Source organism: Belonocnema kinseyi, chromosome 5 (genome assembly GCF_010883055.1).
Source record: "Belonocnema kinseyi isolate 2016_QV_RU_SX_M_011 chromosome 5, B_treatae_v1, whole genome shotgun sequence".
Lineage (NCBI taxonomy): Eukaryota > Metazoa > Arthropoda > Insecta > Hymenoptera > Cynipidae > Belonocnema > Belonocnema kinseyi.
The window spans coordinates 133374551-133380165 of NC_046661.1; the positions used below are offsets into that span (position 1 = coordinate 133374551).

General features: G+C 34.4%; 1 long non-coding RNA gene across 3 annotated transcripts in view; it reads left to right on the top strand.

The window, feature by feature from the left end:
* The first annotated feature begins 1731 nt into the window (after positions 1 to 1731).
* Positions 1732 to 5615, top strand: part of LOC117173464 — a 9011-nt gene continuing 5127 nt past the window's right edge. Inside the window, exon 1 of one of the 3 annotated variants that reach the window (XR_004467193.1) lies at positions 1732 to 1817. This is a non-coding gene — a long non-coding RNA (uncharacterized LOC117173464). Of the gene's footprint in view, positions 1877 to 4833; positions 4856 to 5615 lie in introns of those variants that run through there. The other 2 variants (XR_004467192.1, XR_004467195.1) reach the window with 2 other exon arrangements.

Below are 5615 nucleotides of genomic sequence, written 5' to 3' on the forward strand. Positions count from 1 at the left end.
TAAACTTGACAGCCAAACAATATCTAAATTAATATCTAATAATCCCATCTCTCCAAGACTTTACGAACTCCCAAAAATCCACAAAGTTAACATTGCACTCAGAAAGACATTTCGTCAGCACAATAAACTCACTATCTTACAATCTAGCACGCTTCCTCGCTACAAAACTATATCTTTTTACAGAAAACGCCATCACTCGCGTCCAAAACTCATTTGACTTAATCAAAAAAAATTTTCTCTCGAGCTTGTACCTTTGATAGAACACTGTTTTAATAATACTTACTTATCTTTCAATAAGCAATTCTACGAACAAACCTCAGGGGAATTTGGTTTTGTTACGTTGATGATACTTTTTTCATCTGGTGACATGGACAAGATTAATTGAATACGTTTTTCGATTTCATCAATCAATATATCCTAATATTATCTTCACCACGGAAATCGAACTAAATGGAAAATTGCCTTTTTTGGACGTATTAGTTTACAAAAAATCTGATAACACATTAGGACATGAAGTTTACAGAAAACCCACGCATACAAACAGATACCTACATGCCTTCTTCCACCATCACCCATCTCAAAAACAATCTGTCATCAAATCCCTTAGATACAGAGCTGTCTCCATAACAGACAAAGATAACTTACAAAAGAAATTACAAAACGTTAAACAAATCCTGATACAAAACGATTACACAAACAAACAAATTGATAAAGCAATAAGAAAACACAGTCAAGAAAGCAAATCAACACAACCTACGAAAGAAAGAGAGAGGAAAATGACCACCACCCTACCCTACATCTAAGGTGTCATAGAACAAATAGGAAGAATTCTCAACAAACACAACATCCAAAACATATTTAAACCACCTGCGAAAATAGGACAACTACTAAATAACCCTTAAGATAAATAGACTCCCTTCAGTGATCCAAGAGTATATAAAATCCCTTGTTCTTGTGGCAAAGTCTATATTGGAGAAACCGGGAGAGCGGTGAGTCAACGTATGAAGGAACATGAAAGTAAAGTAGTCAGGCTAAAACATTTCATGCAATCAGCACTAGCTAAACATATTATCGAAACAGGACATAATATTTTATTTGACACAACAGCAGTTATTTCAAAAACACACAATTTTCTTCCAACAAAATATACAGGAACAGTGGAAATCTTAAAACACCCTAATAAAATCTATAGGGACAATGGATATAATACCAATCTGATTTGGCTTTTCATCCTCCTAGATTTTTAAATAAAGACTCAATTGGCCAATCAGGTTCGACCAGTTTCCATCGTGAGCGCTCTAACCAATCACAAGCATCGTAGAGGGTATACATAAGAACGATTTCTCACGATTTTTTACATGATTGGAACCCAATAGGAAATAATTAAAGACTGTTCGTGATCTTTTATCAATTTCGCTTCGAATTCATTACAAAACAATCATTTAAAATTTTCCCATGAAGTTTTTTTCCTTTTCTTCACACCCTGAAAAATTCAGTTTACCTAGAAACTCCTCCTAATAGACACCGAAAGCGAATCGTGAAGTCCGGCGAGCTTGGGTTTGTGCTCGTGCCTACGCAAGATGTAAAAGCGCCGACTTACCGACACACGCTCCGCTTGCATGTGTTGTTCCCAGCCAATAGAGAGGTGGATACCGAGAAATCCCACCTTCTCGAGACACTGGACTATATAATGCTATATAAAAGAAATCTCACCTTCATTCAATATTCAACATGACATCGGTAAGAACCGTTATTGTCATCCTCCTGGTGTACGCTATTGCACTTTCTCAGATGGATGGATCTGTTGAAGCTGTAAGGTTAGTGTTACTTTAGGAAGTACCCTCAGGACCGAATCCGATATCCAATGGATAAATAGGTACTCAAAATTCTACCGACATATTATCAAGTATTTCCAAGTATTTCGAATTTAGTTGTTCTCAAATTATATGTGGGCGTCCGCATGAAAAGGTCCTTATGACCGGTTCTAGTTTATAAGATATTAGCGTTTTTAAAAGTTAATTTAAAAATGATCATTTTCGGGTTTAAGTAAGGGATAATAGGGCCAAAACTGAATCTACTTGCAGCATACTCATTTCTCAAAAGCAACCAAAATTGGGTACATTTTATGTTGAAAGAAAATGTTTAACACGTGAACTTGGGGCACTTGTTTTAGGTAATTCCATACCGGCAATTTTCATGCGATGCACACATATTTCAAAAAAACAGCTTAATTTATTTCAAAGAAGAATTCTTTTTATGTTTTAGAATAAAGGACAACTTCTGCATATAACCTGACACAATCTGAATCAATTTAAAATGTTGAACTGCAACGGAACGTCCTAAAATTAATATACGACTATAATCTTTCGATGAACTTTTCAAGGCCCTCATTGTCTTTTATTTTATTGTCAACTACTAGTATGAGTTTAAGTTATCACAGCTTGAGGAACTCTTATTAAGAATGTTTCTTCCAAATGTCGATAGGAAAAGGTGGTGTATATGTGAGTTATTAGAAAACTGATAAAATGTTGGGACACTGATTTAAGGCCTCCAAAGAAATGGCAGAAATGCTTTTCAAATACAGTGAAACTCTTCTATAGTGCCGATTTTGAGGCTGGCGGAGGGTGGAAATTAACTTATTACAGCCCGCTCTGCTTTTGTTTGTTCACGCTTGAGTGCACGCCTGAGTGACAATCGCAGGTCCCGCGCATCCCGTGGAGCTCCTGTCACACCTACCTGCGGCGTGGCTTTAATTCTCGGAAGTGCTATAGAAGGGAGGGCTATTGAAGAGTTTCACTATACTAAAATATTTTGCGTTGCAGCAAAACTGAAGGGAAATAAAGTCATTATCTTTTATTTAACGTGATAAAACTTTAAGAAATTTTAATGGTTCCATATTCCTTTCGACTAATTTTGAAATCTTCAAAACTTAAAATATTTTTTTTCAAATAAAACCTACATCATTCAAGAATTTTCCTAAAAATCTTATTCCATCTTTTTATCGTTGCCTTCAGCCTGTACATTTTATAAACTTCGATATTTTAAGCTTTTGCTCATAACTTCATTTTTCTCATCTGTTTAATTGTGTGAAAAAAATAAAGATTTGAAAATTATGACCAGGAAAATTTTTATTTCAGAAAATTTTTAATATTTATATTCATTGATTAAAAAAAACAAATGACCCTAAAAGTTTCCCTTACCAAAACCAATCAGGTTTTGGAATTTTCAACCGAATGGTCGAATTTCTAAACAAAAAAGATCAAATCAAAAACAGTTACGTTATCAACGAGCTAATTGAATTCTTCATCAACAAACTAGTTGAATTTTGGACAATTTTTGCTCGTCTTGCGTTAAATTTGAGTCAACCTTGACAATTTTTTCATTGAAAGGCTCAGCACATTCATTTTTTCTTTGCATGAGACACGCAAAATACGTGCAAGCGCAAACAATAAAGCTGTTGAACCTAATCGTTTTTGCGCTATGCAAGAGTAATTGAAAGTCATTTTGACTTTAGGAGGCGGGCATAAAAAGTTTCGGTAAAAATTTATATATTTTTTATTAATTCCAAAAGAACAAAAATGTATTAACTAGTTCTTCAGAAATTCGCAATTTCTCTCTAAGTCGTAAATTTGATAATTTTTAAACTTGCTGCGACATAAAATTTTACAAGTTGCTGATAAAACTTAATGTACAATAAAACAGTTGACTTCTACAAAATGGTTCTACATGGTTTTTCTTTTCCAACCGTCAGTATAGCATTAATAGTGATTTTGACCATTTTTAAATTTGTGCAAACGACTACTTCAAATTTTTCTAATAAAACATAATGTACAATAAAACTGTCAACAATAAAAAAAATGTATGCATGTTAAAAGTCGCTTTTATTTTGCTCACGCGCCATTAAAGTGTTTTCTCTCTAAATTTGAAATAGCTATTTTCACTATTTCAATTTAAGAAAAGTGGGTCACTATAAAATAGTGAAATTCACTATTTCAATGAGTGGTTTGATGGTTTTAGTAATTTAATTAGGAAATTACACAAATCCGAAAAATGGATTCTATCAATTCAAATTCTGTTAAGGGATTTCACTAATTCGATTAGGGGGTTTCACTAATTTAAATAGTGGATTAGCTACAGTCGCAGGTCTTGATAAAAATAATAGTAGCATTTTTATCTCAATCAATGCTATTTATTAACTGCAACTTGAGAATTATCTCAAAAGAGTTTTCATTTTTGGGTCTTATATCGTGTAACCCAGTGGGCACAAAATTTGGCGATGTCTTCACGACATCCTTACGACATCTTTACGACAACTTTACGACATCCTATGTCCATGTCTTTAAGGCCTCATTAAGATATCGAAAATAAGTCGATGGTCTAACGATGTCTTTAAGATATCGCAAAGACACCGAAACGACTTGGACATAGGATGTCGTAAAGTTGTCGTAAAGATGTCGTAACGATGTCGCAAAGACATCGTCAAGTTTTATGCCCACTGGGAAACTGAGAAGAAGATGAAAAACATTTTGCGCGGCTACCACGTAAAACTGTTTTTACATTTCGTTTCATTAACAAGGTGGCCACCCACCCGGGAGAGTCTAGAGAACCGGGATAAAGCCGGGAGAAAAATATTACATTAGGAGATATTCTGTATTTTTTATTCACGAATTTTGTAATTTTTGACAGTTTCCGGCTAGAAAGTATATAATTTTCAAAGTGTTTAGAATAATTAAACATATAGGTTTACAGTATTTCTCGAAATATTTGACATTCTCCGATTTTCAACGGTGAACCTGATAGTGATTTTTGATTTAACAGAAATCAAATTGTTTCAAATGTCACTTGGTACTACATGGTATGACCCTTATCAATAATTTATATTTATCACCTTTAGAATTTCCGTAATTTGAATTTAAAATTATAGTTTTGAATCATCAATATAAAATCTCTAAACGATATTGTCGAGTTCGATTGTCACAATATTCGATTTTGAATGCTACGAGCGTGTGACATCAGTCATCAGTGTGTATGAGATAGTTGTTATTTTAGCATCCGGAAGCGTGTCGTAGTTCACATAAATCCCACAGATGGCGCTTCGATCAGGTAGTCCTGTATTTACATTATTATGTACACTGTTAGAAATGATCCGTAAATTTCGACACATTTAGGATACAAAAGGAGCTGAAATTTATGAAATTAGATTGCTGAAAATGAAATTCCGTAACTTTTATAGTAAATTTACTAAATTTCTATTTAACTTCAGAAGCGGTTTCTAAAAATTGCTTATACTTTCTTAAAATCTCTAAATGGTAACAGAAATATAAGTTATCAAGGCGTAAAGAGATGCGCAGTTGCATGCGCACTCCTTGCTTCTCGAGCGCGAGCGACTAGCAGACGAAGCATGAAGTTTCAGTATTGGTGATAATCGGCGCCTCGAAAAATTTTGTTATGATTTGTTACGAAAGGGTGGCATTTTATTTTCGAACATAATTTTTCGAAACATGTAGCCCGCTCCGCTTTAGTTTGCTCACGCTTGACTCCTCGCCTGAGTGACAACCGCAGACCCTGTTCTACCTACCGACGACGCGGCTTTAATTCTCGGAACGGCTGTAGAA